The 16,498-nt window shown below is 36.3% G+C and overlaps 1 pseudogene; it reads right to left on the bottom strand.

Annotated features, from left to right (window-relative positions):
* Positions 1 to 3,325: 3,325 nt before the first annotated feature.
* On the bottom strand, positions 3,326 to 3,830 carry LOC148946029 (GTP-binding nuclear protein Ran pseudogene; annotated as a pseudogene).
* Between the last annotated feature and the right edge of the window lie 12,668 nt (positions 3,831 to 16,498).

Genomic DNA, 16,498 nt, shown 5'->3' with positions numbered 1-16,498 from the left:
AGCTAGCCCATCAGACAGGGTGAATTTTCTTAGTCTGAAAAATTCTGTCACATATAAATTAAGATAAGGTAATCTAGCTTAATTGTAGCTATACGTGTATAATATATATAAATATATGAATATTTTATAAATAATATTCTTAACAAATTGTTTTAAACAACATGGTTGGATATATTTCACTATATTTGTAAAATGCTGAAAAACTAGAGCTTTACTGAAAAATGCTTTCTTGAGTTTTCCGTGGGGTAATTGTCTACGGAGGGGGATATTCTTCGGGGGAGGGGGATTAGCCAATAACCGCTTAGAAAATTCAATTTTGAGTGTTCAAACTAGAGAGTCAATCTAGTTACTAAGTAGGAACCTATCATGAGTTCCGAAACTTACATAATTTATGCATGTTCTTATGGTTATTCTCACTGAGAATGTTTTTCATGTTTTTTCTCACTGAGGATAATTTATTCATGGTTTATTGATCCATGACGGGGAGAGAATTTCTGAGAAATTGATTTACATAATCAAGGGGAACTAGATTTCTGAGAAATTGATTTGCATAATGGGCGGGGAATTATTGATCAACGAAGGGGAGCTAAGAAACAATATGGCTTCTTTGGTCTTTAGGTCTGAGAGATAAATGATCTTTAGTGGCAGAAATAAATTAATATTCTATTTGTAAATATTGCTTCTCTGGTCTTTAGGCTTAGTGATAAATTCGGGAATTAATATTCTATCGAAGCCATAATAGTGTAGGTAGGAACACCTTAGATATTTTTTCAGAAATTCAAGACAGATTGAATATATTTTACGCGGGAAATGGTTTCCTGGAAATTTTAAATAAGACAGCGCAGGGATGCCGAAACAAAGGAACACGCAGAAATTACTTTCAAGGGATTATTTGGGCGAAATAGTTTGAGACATTTTAGAAGATGATTTGGGCGATACAGTTTGAGACATTTTATAAGATGATTTGGGCCTTTCTCGACTGTGTTCGGAATAATACACAAGTTTCATTTGAATAGTGTTGTAAGGTCCCCTACACCAACCCCAAAGGATCCCCCGGGCCCCATAATGCCCCCGGGCCCCCAAAGAGCATCCTACTCCTCCCTTCCCTTCCTCCCCTCCTCCCCATATCCTCCTTCCTCTCCCCTCCCCCTTCCCCTTTTTTTTAATACTTTTTTGAATTTTTTAACATAGTATTTTTTTTAACCCCTTCCCTAGTTTAGAGTTTTAGTTTGATATTAGCTTACAGTTTTAGTTAGAGTTATAGTTTAGTTTAGTTGTAGTTCAGAGTCTAGAGTTTTAAGTTAGACTCTCAGCACTTAGAGTTTTAGTTAGAGTTATATTTTATTTTAGTTTTAGTTAAGTGTTTTTGGACTTGTAGTTTAGTTTTAGGTAAACATTTCAGTTTAGAATTTTCGCCTAGAGTCTTAGCTTAGAGTTTTTCCTTGCACTTTTAGTTTAGTATAGTATTAGTTAAGAGTTTTAGTTTAGAGATGTAGTTTAGTTTTAGTGAAGTATTAGTTAAAAGTTTTAGTTTAGAGTTGTAGTTTAGTTTTAGTAAAGAGTTTTAGTTTAAAGTTGTAGTTTAGTTTTAGTTTAGAGCTTAGAGTTTTAGCTTAGAGCCTTAGTTAGAGTTATAGTTTAATTTTGTTTAAGAGTTTAGAGTTTTAGCCTAGAGTCTTAGCATGGAGTTTTAGTTAGAGTTGAAGTTTAGGTTAGTTATAGTAGGCTTTTTTTTATATCTTTTCAGAACAAGTTCTTTTCTTAATGTCCCTCCTAAACCAATTTTACAACTTGTAGTACTCATCCTTTTCACCCACAACTTTACGTTATGGCTTTTTGAATATACCAACACCAAGCAATACTTTCAAAAGGCTTTTTTATATCTTTTCAGAACAAGTTCTTTTCTTAATGTCCCCCCTAAACCAATTTTACAACTTGAAGTTCTCATTCTTTTCACCCACAACACTACTTAATGGCTTTTTGAATGCCTCAACACCAAGCAATACTTTCAAAAGGCTTTTTTTTTTATATCTTTTCAGAACAAGTTCTTTTCTTAATGTCCCCCCTAAACCAATTTTAGAACTTGAAGTACTCATTCTTTTCACCCGCAACTCTGCTTTATGGCTTTTTGAATACCCCAACACCAAGCAATACATTCAAAAGGCTTTTTTTATATCTTTTCAGATCAAGTTATTTTCTTAATATCCCCCCTAAACCAATTTTACAACTTGAAGTACTCATTCCTTTCGTTTTAAGATTTATTTATTAATTTACATTAATATCTATAGTATGCTTGTTTGCATTGATTGTTTATATAATTTATGTTCGTTTTAAGTTTCATTTAAAATATTTTTTTTCGTTTTAAGGTTGATTTTCATATTCAATCTAAGCATTACTCGCTTTAAGAACTATTTATTCATTTATATTATTACTTGTTGTATGTTTTTGCTATGATTGCTTATTTAATTTCTGTTCGTTTTGGGTTTGATTTATTCTTAAATATTAGTTTCTGGTCGTTTTGGGTTTGAATTTTAAATGGTATTTGTATCTGCATAGCTTAAGTTTAAAATGGCCTTTACTTTTCTTTGAAAAGTTTATTTTTCGGAAAGTTTTTTTTTTTTAATTAATCACATGAAAGAGCCAAGTCACAGTCAACAGCTTGAAGAACTATACACAGCGGTTACGTAAGGCCAAAGAGTTCTTTTGCTACGAATGAACTGGTCAGAAACTCTCCTTGCTTCATTGAGCTTGTTAACTGATGGGCCTTTGCGGAAGTCTCAGCATTCGCATTTCCTTCTTGGAGCTCTTCCAGCGCTTCTAAAATTGGCTTATAGAGCTTCACAGGGCGGCTAACGGTATCGTGCCTCTCCATCCACCATGTTTCACAAAGAATAATGAGAGAAGTTTTTCTAGATTCTGTTATGCATTGTCAAATTCTGTCTTTGAGTACCTGGGTACGGAAGGGGGATGAGTCGAAAAAGTTCCAGATCAGAGATATTGTCCCAAAACACGTTTTCGTGACTGGAATGGAGCTAGCTGAAGCGATCGCCAGGTTGAGTGTATGTGCTCCACAGGTGGAAATAAACTGCCCGTGGATACTGATGTCTCATCCAAGATTGAGTGCCTCTTAGGTGCCCACTGATAGAAGCTGCTCCGTCACATCCCTGTCCTACAAGCTTGCTCAAATCCAAAGCATGGTTTTTTCAAGGTTTCTAATATTGTTAAGTATAAAGTCAGACAGCATTCGCCATTTTTCGAGTCAAGTTATTTTGCAAAATAAAAATATTCAGCAGCCAATTGTCCAACAATAGCCGAGCACACATGTTTATAAATCTTCGTCATCTTCCGGAAAAGCAACATTCTGAGCTTCCGCAAGTTTCCCTTCAATCTGCCGTTGCCAATTGGGATCCATCTGGAACTCAGGGGGTTGAAGGGCGGGCATGGTAACAAATTCCAAATTTGGATCACCAATTAGTTTCCTTGCAAGCCAAAGAAAAGGCTTCTCAAAATTATAATTCGATTTCGCAGAGAAGTCATAATATTGAAGGTTCTTCTTTCGGTGAAATACAATAGACTTGGATTTAACTTTCCTATCTTTAATGTCAACTTTGTTACCACATAGAACAATTGGAATATTTTTACAAACTCGAACTAAGTCTCTGTGCCAATTCGGGACATTCTTATACGTGACCCTGTCACGTATAAGATAAGATGTCCCTGCCAATTCGGGACATTCTGTCACCTGTCAAGTGCCTCTTCACAAAAGTAGTTTTTCCAGTGCCTCCATCCCCAACCAGAACCAATTTAAAAGTAGGCATATCATAAGCCATTTTGCTTCACTTTATTCTATCCAAAATCTTCAAATAGAAAACACGTTAGTAATGGCGGGATAGCGAAGTCTTCTTCTATATGCTCACAGTAAGCCAAAATAATGATATTTTGAATTTTTTTCGATCGAATTTTCAACTAAACAGAGGATGAAAGATTTTTGCATTTTGCAAAAACGCCCTTTTACTTTTATTTATGATTTTTCTCATTTGAATTTAACTGCTTTTGCCTGGTGAATGTTTTACGTCACTTAAACAATTTCAGTTTAGTATGACGTCACTTAAAGAAGTCTTGTAATGCAACAAGTCGACCCGTACGTATTTCTATGAGTGCTTTGCTTTTTTCTTTTTTTTGTTAGTTTCGTTAGTTAACATATCGTTGTTATATACAATTAATCAGAAAAACTTTTTGCACAAATTAAGATTTTAAAAAAAAAGTAAAGAACTCCATTAAACCAAAAATGAACAAAAATAGAACCAAATAATCTACCAAGCATTCAACTACCACAAATCAGTATCAATAAATATATGAAACCCAAAAAAACAGAAGTCAAACTCAAAACGAGAAGAAATTAATGTGAGTAGGGTGTTAAACCCTATTCTTTTTTATAAAGCCAGAATATAATTTGTGCTTTGCTAAAAAAAATTTCAAATGAATTTAATGAAAAAAAGTACATTGTCAGTTTAAAATACATATGCTGATATTTATTCCTTAAAATCTTAATTACTTTTTTTTTTTTTTTAAAGTTAGAAGTGAAAATATTAGAAGAATTTTTCAGTAAAGTACAAATTGTATTCTGGCTTTTAGGAAGCATAAGGTTTAGAACTCTACTCAGATTAATATCTGCTTGTTTTGATTTTGACTTATTTTTATTTCTGTTTGTTTTGGGTTTCATTTATTTATTGATTCTATTTATATTTTTCTGATTCTATTTTTGTTCCCTTTTGGTTAAATGAAGTTCTGTACTTTTTTTTGAAAAACTTATTTTGTGTAAAAACTTTTTTTGATTAATTTCTGTTCGTTATATTTTGACATAGTCTTTTTTAGGGAGAAAGACTAAGCCTCTTCTAAAGTTAAACGACCATTCCTTCCTTAAAAAGCATTAATGCCCCCTGGGCATAGTCTCTGGTGTTTGTTTAAACCCTAAAAGCCTTGTTATATGATACTTAGACTATTTTGAATAGAATGGCTATCTAAAAATTTCTATTAGACACATTTCGGGACAATATGACGTGTGTAGGGGTGAGAGGGTAGCTGCCCTCTGATAACTTTGAATCTTAAAAAGAGCACTAGAGCGTCTAGATACCAATACAATGAGCCCCCTTTGAGGTTTATGACCACACTTTCAATAATAACCCAAAATTTTCCAAGGGCACAACTTACAAGCCTTGCCCTGAGGGCTTGGGGGATTTGTTATCCTCAAAGACATAATTTCCAGTATTTTCTGATAGGCTTAACAAAATGGCTGTATCTAAATTTTGATTGGAAGTGTTTAGGGAAATGATGAGCGTGGAGGGAGACATTTGCCCTCTAATCACTTTTGACTAATAAAAAGGCGCTAGTCCTCTTAATTTCTAATCAAATAAGCCTTTTTTGAAGCTTCTATGTCAAGACTTTCTATAAGAACGTTACATGCTCCAGATGCATAACTTACGACCTTTGCATCTTTACATCTAGCACGAAACAGTAATCGGTCTGTAATCAGAACATCGATTCGTATTCCCTCCTTTGTTTGGAAGGGGTGAAGTGGTAGCACGAGAAAAGTTAGTTGGAAGAACTCCAGAAGAAAGAATAGTAGTAAAAAGAGTAGCGAGAAGAAGGATTGCTTCGGGGGATGCCTGTTTTATATGGTTTGAATGTTTACCATCATGATCAAAAGAATCCTTACTTTTTAGAGCTTTAATTGGTGCTGTTACATCTTCAACAGAAACAAATATTTTATTGTTTGGGCAGGGCTTTGGTTTAAACAATTATTATTACGACGTCTAGAATTAACCAAATTCCAAAGCTCATTCTTATCATTAGTAATCCTTGAACCAATTTCATCTTTTATAAATTCATTATGAAAACTCAACTCAGCCCGAAAAACGCGTTTAGTTAACTTCATACCATCATAAAATAGACCAGATCGCGGTTTTCCCGCGCAATTCCAAAGGTAACAAGCTTGAGATGCATTATTTTGGCTTTACCTTAAAATCGGGTTAAGGTTCCAACCTAAAACACGAGATCCCCGACGAAAAGAATCAGTCGTAAATGCTTTATTAGCCCCAACTTTTAGATTATGAACAATTTCAAGGTAAAATGGATCAATGTCAATTTGATGAACATCTCTAGAATAATTCACAATTATTATAGCTGAAAGAACATCAGATTTTTTATGATATTTGCACATTTTTTTCCCGATCCCAGATCATTTATTTACAATTTGAATAGAACGATGGATAATTTTAAAAGATGGAATTTGAATATATAAATGAAAAGAAAGGTAAAAATGGTCACTAATAGACATATCCAATCCACCATGAACAGGCTGTGGCAATAACGCTTTATTTGAAACAAGCAGATGGTCTAGATTAGAACAAGAATCAGAATTATGGACATACCTAAAACCCGCATCTTTTGAAACTATAGTAAAAACCGAAAACAATGATTTCGAGTGGAGGAGTGGACATTAGAAATAGCAAGGTTGCAGTTAAAGTCCCTGCAAATAAGCTACTGAAAATCTGATGGAACTTTTGCCACAAATCGCAGTAATTCTAAACATGCAAAATTGGAATCGAAATCCAAATCAACAGTATGATAATTTGTTGGTAAATATCACGAGAAAACGATAATCCCTGGGATTCGAACAGCAACAAAATGCCAATTAACGGTAAACACTGAAACTGGAATATTCTCTCGAATAAATATGCAAACGCTTCTGGATGGACGTCCGCCTGTAGGAGTAGCTGGATAGATAAAACACTTAAAATTCTACCACAAGGTCGAAAGAAGACCAGTAGAGTGGTCCAGAAGGAGATGCTCATGCAGACATAATATATCCAGATCGCACAGCATAGACTACAATACGTATTGTTTGTCACCAAATCCATTCAAATTCAGAGACATGATCTTTGCACTAACCATTTTTTATTCTTTGCAACTTTTTTGGTCAGCCATTTGCAGCGAAAGCTAAATCTAGTATGCTCATGAGATCCACAATGGAAGCAAAACGGTTCATTCTGGCAAGGGTTGTTTCTAGAATGAGAGTGTCCACTACCAAGACACTTGAGACAACGTTCCACGCTAGAGCAGCCCGACGATATATGCTCTAGTGATCCGCATTTGTAGCACATTCGCGGTAAAAATTTATAATCAGTTAGCCGGAAATGTTCGTATTCAATGTGAATCCCATGACGCAAATAATGAGACTTAGCTTTCGTATACACGATATGATTTCGAAACACCGATGCGCTGTATCTTTCTAATATCTTGGTTAGAAGCACACACACTCTCTGGATCGATTGGAAAGTCCACTCGTGACAATAAACCAACAATTTTTGATTTGTAAACCTCAGTTTTACCGACCATTTTATTCAAACAGGCTTTCAAGTTTTCAGTGTTTTGTCTTTTCGTATGAATGACCCATTTCGGTCGCTGGGATCCTGATTCCTTAGAAAGTGAAATCCGCACTATAGCATCAGCTCCATCCAACGATTTCAGAAAAGCTTCACGCTTTAAGGGATCATTACAATTTTCTGGCGGTGAATCTACTTCACTACAAGACCCACTGTTTCTGACTTGCTATTCAGCGGAGGCCAAGATTTATCACTAAGTTTTTCTTTATTTATACAGCTCAAAACCTCGCTCTGTACTCCATCACAACACTCTTTCACCACAGCAGGAGTCTCCGCTAACTTACTTGTGACGTAATCAAGTTTATCAATAATGCTAAAAAGATGCCGGTCCCAGGTTTGAATGGCACGGCTATATGAGCATTTTGATCCGTATCTATCACACGTATCGCATCACTTGCAGTCATGACGAATTTCAGATTTGGTAAGCGAGGGGTTGCATCCTCAGAAATAAGGATGTCTAAAATATCCTGCGACAGGCTTTACTTAGCAGAGGGACCGCGACGTGCAGGAAGTTTATGCGTGGGATTCAAAAGAGATGTTAGGAAGCTTCTAGCTTGATCAAAATGATCAGTAGAATAGAAGTTTGAACACGCAGACATACAGGAGGCGAACGAAATTCCTGACTGTGGACAGTGGCGGAAAAACCTTAAGACTGGTGAATAAACAAGAGTCTCTGAAAGAAGCGGTATCTACAAGGAAGCAGGTTTATGAGCAAATTTCTCGCAACAGTCCGAGCACTAATACATTATAATACTGTCTTCCTCAATGCTCTGAAGAGATTCACAGCGGTTATGGCAGAGGCGACCACAACCCCCAGTAGATGTGTTACAAATAACTGTTCCTCTGCTTGCGAGACTGAGGCTCTCTTTGCAAACTTTGCATCCTGTCTTGTACGACTTTACAGAAGCAATGACAGCTTTTATCAATTAGTAGTAATAAAATATAAATATCAACTTGGTACTATGTGCTAAGGAAGTGGAAGGGGGCTACCCCTTTCCACTACCCCGCCTTTGCCTGGGTAAAACTATTACCAGATAAAATTTCTGCTTACGAAAGGTGTTCTCCTCGGTGATCTTATATCCAAAAAACCAGTTCATAAACGCTAACAATCTATCACCACGTATCGTGCCAAAAGTCATTTCATTTCACATAGCACCCTACTTCGCGTAATTTATTTTATTGTAATTTATTTCAAACTTAATCCTTATTCCAAACTAAGTCACTGAATTAAATTCAAGTTCAAGCAGTGAATTATAACTTCATATAAACTTCAGAGAGGGCTCGTTTGATTGAAAATTGAAAGTTCTTGTTCACTATTTAAGAGTCAAAAGACATCGGAGGGCAACTAGCCCCCCCCCCGCTCCGCCATGCGCGAAATGTATCAGATAAAAATTTTGATATAGACATTTAGTTAAAAAAAGTTCAAAGTTCTGAAAAAAAAACTTCGGTGTCGACACAGCCCTCCAGGGCCCGGAGGTAGGCGTTGTAAGTTATGCCCTGGGGCATATATGGTTGTTATGGAAGGGATGCTCGTATAAACTTCATAGAGGGCTCATTTGATTGGAAATTGAAAGTTATAATTCACTTTTTAAGAGTCAAAAGTGATTGGAGGGCAGCTAGCCTCTCTCCACTCTCTATTTATTTTTTTCCAGAGGCACTTCACATAGAAGGAGTCGTCGTATAAACTTCAAAGGGGGCTCACTCGATTTTAATTCGAGAGTTCTAGTGCCCTTTTGATATGACTGAAAACTATGTGCGTCTTGAAGAGTCTTTGAAAGTATAAACAACATCAAATTAAATATTTGATGTATAATGATATTAATTGTTGAAAGATCCATCAGTTCTAGAATTTATTTCACTGTAATTGTATTTTTTTCAATTCTGTAAGAACTGGAAAAGAAAATATTTGTAATAGTACTCGTTTTCAGTTAAGCGCCAATGACGCAGTAGGCTTTTGGTTTTTACTTACAGTTAGGAAAAGAGGCAGTATCCAAACACTTGTTCGTAGTGAAACTATATTCGTATTTAACAACTTTATAAAGAGCTAATAAATTAAATTGAATATTTGGTGCATACTGATATTAATTGCTGAATGCTCATCAGTTCAAAATGTTACTATAATTTTAATGTTTATTTTCAATATTAAGTACAAAAGAAAATATTTGTAATAAAATTATTTTTCATTAAAGCGCCAATGACGCAGTAGGTTTTAGACTTTTACAGTGAGCGAAGGAGGTCATACCCAAACTCTTGTTTGTAGTGATTTTTGTTCCTTTCAAGCTTGATTTGCAAATTCAAATTAAGTTTCAGTCGTTTTAAGATTTATTTATTAATTTACATTAATATCTATAGTATGCTTGTTTTCATTGATTGTTTATTTAATTTATGTTCGTTTTAAGTTTCATTTATACTTCAATAGGAAAATATTTTTTTTCATTTTAAGCTTGATTTTCATATTCAATCTAAGCATTACTCGCTTTAAGATCTATTTATTCATTTATATTATTACTTGTTGTATGTTTTTGCTATGATTGCTTATTTAATTTCTGTTCGTTTTGGGTTTGATTTATTCTTAAATACTAGTTTCTGGTCGTTTTGAGTTTGAATTTTAAATTGTATTTGTATATGCATATCTTAAGTTTAAAATTGCCTTTACTTTTATTTTAAAAGCTTATTTTTATGAAAGTTTTTTTTTTAATTAATCACATGAAAGCGCCAAGTCACAGTCAACAGCTTGAAGAACTATACACAGCGGTTACGTAAGGCCAAAGAGTTCTTTTGCTACGAATAAACTGGTCAGAAACTGTCCTTGCTTCATTGAGCTTGTTAACTGATGGGCCTTTGCGGAAGTCTCAGCATTCGCATTTCCTTCTTGGAGCTCTTCCAGCGCTTCTAAAATTGGCTTATAGAGCTTCACAGGGCGGCTAACGGTATCGTGCCTCTCCACCCACCATGTTTCACAAAGAATAATGAGAGAAGTTTTTCTAGATTCTGGTATGCATTGTAAAATTCTGTCTTTGAGTACCTGGGTAGGGAAGGGGGATGAGTCGAAAAAGTTCCAGATCTGAGATATTGTCCCAAACCACGTTTTCGTGACTGGAATGGAGCTAGCTGAAGCGATCGCCAGGTTGAGTGTATGTGCTCCACAGGTGGAAATAAACTGCTCGTGGATACTGATGTCTCATCCAAGATTGAGTGCCTCTTAGGTGCCCACTGATAGCAGCTGCTCCGTTACATCCCTGTCCTACAAGCTTGCTCAAATCCAAAGCATGGTTTTTTCAAGGTTTCTAATATTGTGATGGCCAGACCTTGTCTGGTTAAATCTGATACGGGAACAAACCCAAGAAAATCCTCGCGCAAACCTCTGTTTAAGACATACCGAACACAAATGGACAGCTGCTCAGTGTTTCTTATGCCAGACGTTCCGTTTAAACCGAACAGCACACATTTTCTTTTACCCTTTTAACCATATTAGCTTGAATCATCTTTTCACAAATATCAATAAGCTCATTTATCACAACTGGGGACAAATACATCCCACTTCTCACACTTTTTTCAGTATGCTTTTTCAGCTTGTCATCATCACATCGCATTCCCATTCTCAAAAGAGCACGGAAATTTCTATCTTTTAAAGATGGTTCTTTATTTCGGGACGTAGAGGACCGTGATCAATCGTATCACGAAGGGCTAGCTGCTGTTGACCACAAAAAACAATAGTTTCTACAACCAGTTTGAATCTCATGCGATTTTAATTTGTTTGAGCTTTTCGACCGTCATCAAAATTGAAGAAAATATTGTCTTGTTTGCCTTTCTGTACGGTCACAAAGCCCTCCGCAAGCACAGTGCTTCCTATATGGATATTCAATTTACTGTGACAAGCAAAAACTTCAATCACGTCTTTCCACGCTGTAAATGGTTTTAGGACCAGTGTTCAAACCCTTTGGTGATTTCCTTTACCGGAGCATTCAGCTGCGAAGATTACACAGCATTTTCAGAAAGCACCCTTAAATTTATCCGAGTACGCAAGCCACGGAAAATGAGCCATCCAGCTTTGCTGAAACCTTAAATTACGTTTGCCTGATGCTAGAAACGAGTAGCTCTCATCTGGCAGCCAGGGATATTCAAGTAACTGCAAGTTCGCAGCAACGTCTAAATCACAGGCCCTGATGACAGCTTGTTCAATTTCGTCTTGTGGGATCTGAAGCTGGTTGCTGCCTTTGATACAAACTGACCTGTGATTGGATTGCACCAGTTAAGAGAAGGCTGAGCTGAAGAAGAAGATATGTTGCCTAATCCTAATAATTGACTCTTTTGTTCACTCAACGGCAACTAGTTGAAGCTAAGTCGGTAATTATAGTGACCTTGTCATTTGGTAAGCTTAAAAAATGCGAGTTTCATAACGAGGTCAGTGTTGAAAAAAACAATTTTCTCGGACGTATCGGGGGGAGGGGGGATCAAACCCCCTAGCCCCCCCTGGATACGACCTTGTCTAAAGTAACGAAGAAACTAACGAAAAAACCGTCGTGTTCTCAAATTTTCCAGCATAAACTTGAGTGGGTGGTGCATTATACACAAGTACCAAAATTCCTTCCCTCCTACGGAAATTTAAAAAAAAATAAACTCAAATAAATTCTCAAATTTGGAAAGCCTTATTTTCCACGGCTAGGGGGGCATTTAGCGGGGGGTATTTTCCGGGTGGGGATATTTTCCGTGGGGGACATTTTCAACAGGGGGGGGTATTTTCCGCGGTGGGTATTTTCCGGGTATTTTTCCGGCGGGTAGTTTGGAATAAATTACAGTGGAGAGTTTCACAACAAATGAGATAATAAATTGATATTTATGGACATTCACCATTGGATAATTTTACTTACTCAAGTGCTGTATTATCGTCCTGTCTTTTTAACTTAATTTAACTTATTAGCAGTGTTTTTGACCATCAAGAATGACGGACCATTTCCATGGTACTTTTATCACGGAAAATGGAATGTCGAAGGTGGTAGTCAATTCAGGACTCTTTTTTTCTACTAGATGCCTTTTCTAGTGAAATAGATCGAGAAGAAATCATTGAGGCTGCGTATTCATTTATAAGCTCACTCATTTATATTCAAAATTATTTATTTCCTATATATTCATTGTAGGAAAACCTCGTCTCCCTAAAGACGCTGGTATGGAATATGACAAAATGTCGTATAAAACCTATCGAGAGAAAGAGTAAAGCTGCTGCCACGAACACGCTAAATGACATTCTAGATTGCATGGCTGAATTTGATTCGGCCGGTTTCGTTTGGCCTATTATTGTGCCAAAGAATATACGTGATTTTCCAGTCCTGAAAAATGAATCATCAGTTAGACTCGCTCAGTGTCCTCGTGTGAACAGAAGCTAACGAACCTTTCTAAGGATATCCTGGTTCTACAGGCAATCGTCACCGATAGGCCTCCATCCCTTAGTGAAATCCCCACTGAATGGCCAACTTCACGTCACCAAGCGAAAAATTGGAACTTCTCAAAATCAGTTCATTTCCCAATAACTGTTCAGATCCGCTAAAACGGAAGGAAGATTTAGATCACCTAGGAGTGAATGACATATATGACGTCAGACGCAATAGAGACCCTGTTACCGTAAAAGTTAAAGCAGATAAGTTAGGACTAGTGTTTGGTAATATTTTATATCGATATTGATCTATCGATATATTGGACCAAATATCGATATCCAATATTGAAACGTATGATCGAAATCGATATGTTTTTGGGGTCTCTAAAGCCCTATATTCCCCGCGGAAAATCCACCTCATGAAAATTCTGCAAATTTCAGCATACTTCTTCGAGATTCTTTACAGGTTTGAATTCTTTCATACATAAACGATTTTATTTATCCTTTGTTTATCCATTTCCGGCTCCCGAGCGAGATACGTGTGAATTATTACCAACTTAGAATGAAAAGTTCACAACAAATGATGTTATAATGAAAAGTTTGGATTTTGAATGTTATTAATTAAAATAAACTTTTTTCTAATAATAAGTTTTTCAAAGAAAAGTAAAGAACTCCATTAAACTAAAACTGATAAAAAATAAAATAAAATACAAGAATCTACAAAGCTTTAAACTACCAAAAATCAGCATCTATAAATAAACGAAACCAAAAACAAACAGAAATTACAACAAATAACTAAGTCAAACTCAAAACGACCTGAAATTAAAATAAGTTGGGCTCAGAACCCCTATGTCTTCCCATGGCCAGAACATAGTTTGCACTTTACTGAAAAAGATATAAATGTTTTTAATTTTATAACTTTAATAAATCCTACAATTTTAACATTTTGATTAATAAAGATCAGCTTATGTGTATTAAACTGACAATGTACATTCATTTGTTTTTTTTTTCAGTAAAGTGCAAATTATGTGCAAATCTGTTTACTTTCTTTGATAGCTTGGATACATTTACGCTATTTTGATTTGGTTAAATTTTAAGAGCAGAAGTAGCCCCAAAATATTGAACATAATGCCCTCAGTCGTTCTTGGAACACTGCTGAGATGCCTTATTGGGAATTAGCATTACCGCAGTTCATTTTGATTTAATCTTAAGGCAACTTTAGTTTTTAAGCATAATGGGTAAATGGAGGGTGGGCGTGGGAGGGTGGTAGTAGAAGGGGGATTAGTTGCCGTTCAATCACTTTTGACTATTAAAAAGGGCATAAACCATTTTAATTTTCAATCGAATGAGCCCGTTTCAAAGTTCTTATGACAACTCCTTCAATACGAAGTGCCCTGGTCTAAACAACAACAACAACAAAAAATAATACATTATTTCCACATCGATCTTTACTATAAAATTGTTAAGCCTTCCAATCCCTTTCAACTATTAAAAAGGGCACTAGTCCTTTCAATTTTCAATCGAATGAGCCTTTTTGGAGATTTTACGACAACGCTTTCTATAAACACCTTATATGCCCCAAGGGCATAAGTTACAACCCTTACCCTAAGGGCTGTTAGGGTGGTTGTCATACATAAAGACATAATTTCCAAAATTCTCTATTATGTTGAACAAAATGGCTATCTGATAATGTTAATTGGATGTGTTTGAGGGAATGGTGGGCGTGAGAGGGGGGTTAGTTACCCTCCAATCACTTTTGACTATTAAAAAGGGCACTAGCCCTCTCAATTTCCAATTGAATGAGCTCATTTGAAGTTTTTACGACAACTCTATCTATAAAAACCCTATATGCCCTATATACAAACCTTATATGCCCCCAGGACATAACTTACAATCCTCGCACTGAGGGTTATGGGGGGGTTATCCTCCTAAAAGACCTAATTTCCAGAACTTTCGACTACGTTGAACAAAATGGATGTCTTGAAATTTTGATTGGATTTGTTTGGGGAAATAGTGGGTGTGAGAGGGGGGTTAGTTGCACTTCAATAACTTTCGACCATTAAAAAGTGCACTAGCTCTCTCAACTTCTAACTGAATGAGCCCTTTTCGAAGTTTCTACTACATCACTTTCTATAAGAACCTTACATGCCCCAATGTCATAACTTATAACACATGCGCTGAGGGTCTTAGGGGGAGAGAGGTTTGACTTGAAGGGCATTAGCCCTTTGAATTTCCAATTGAATGAGCCGTTTTTCAAGTTTCTACGACAAAGATGTCAATAAAAACCTTATATGCCCCAGGGTGAAACTTATAACCCCCTGGTCAAAGGTATAATTTCCTGAAATTTGAACTGCGTAAAACAAAATGGCTATCTCAAAATTTTTGTTGGATGTGATTGGGGAAATGGTGGCTGTTGAAGGCGTGTTAGTTGCCTTCCAATCACTTTTCACTATTAAAAATGGCACTCGCCAGTTCAATTTCCAATCGAATGAGCCCCTTTTGAAGTTTCTAAGACAACGTATACAATACAAGCCTTATATGCCCCCTGTGCATAACTTAGGACTGTGGGGGGGGATTGACATCCACACAGACAAAATGTACAGAAGTTTATACTCTGATGAACAAAATGGAAACCACAAAATTTTTTTTGTATGTGGTTGGGGAACAAGTGGGAGTGAGAGGGGTGTTAGTTGTCCTCCAATCACATTTGACTATTAAAAAGGGCATTAGCCCTTTGAATTTCCAATCGAATGAGCGTTTTTTGAAGTTTTTACGACAACGCTTTCTATAGAAACCTTATATGCCCCAGGGTATAACTTAAACCCTTGCCCTGAGGGCTGGGGGGGAGTGTCCTCCTCAAAAACATATTTTCTATCTGGAAATCAGCTACACTGAACCAAATTGCTATCTCAAAATTTTCATTGGTTGTGTTTCTGGAAATGGTGGGCGTGGAAGGGGTGTTAGTTGCCTTCCAATAATTTTCGACTATTAAAAAGGGCACAAGCCACTCCAGTTTCCACTTTAATGAGCCCTTTTCGAAGTTTCTATGACAACTTTTTTGATACGAAGTGCCCTGGTCTAAAGGAAAAAATAATAAATAATACATTTTGCCAACATCATTCTTATATGCCCCCTGGTCATAACTTAAAACCCTTGCCCTAAAGATTGTGGAGGAGTGTCCTCCTCAAAAACATATTTTCTATCTGGAAATCAACAACGCTGAACAAAAGGGCTATCTCGAATATTTGATTGGATGATTTTAGGGTAATGGTGGTCGTGGAAGGTGTGTTAGTTGCATTCCAGTTACTTCCAATTATTAAAAAGAGTACAAGCTACTCCACTCTCTTATCGAATGAGCCCTTTTAGAAGCTTCTACGACAACTCCTTCGATTCGAAGTGCTCTGGTCTGGAGGAAAAAAATAAAAATAATACATTATGCCAACATTCTTCTTTACTTAGGCAGCGTTATTGTACTGTCTTTAAAAATGTCAAGCCTTCCAATCACTTTCGACAATTAAAAAGGGCCCTACATCTTTCATTTTCCAATCGACTGAGCCCTTTTAGAGTTTCTACGACAACGCTTTGAATAAACATCTTATATGCACCCAGGGCATAACTTTAAACCCTGGCCCAGAGGGCTGTGAGGAGGATGTCATTCTTAAAGACCTAATCTCCAGAACTA

Source organism: Artemia sp. Qi Xiang Cuo, chromosome 12, assembly GCF_049724085.1.
Source record: "Artemia sp. Qi Xiang Cuo chromosome 12, ASM4972408v1, whole genome shotgun sequence".
NCBI classification, from domain to species: domain Eukaryota; kingdom Metazoa; phylum Arthropoda; class Branchiopoda; order Anostraca; family Artemiidae; genus Artemia; species Artemia sp. Qi Xiang Cuo.
This window is presented reverse-complemented; position numbering and strand designations above follow the sequence as displayed.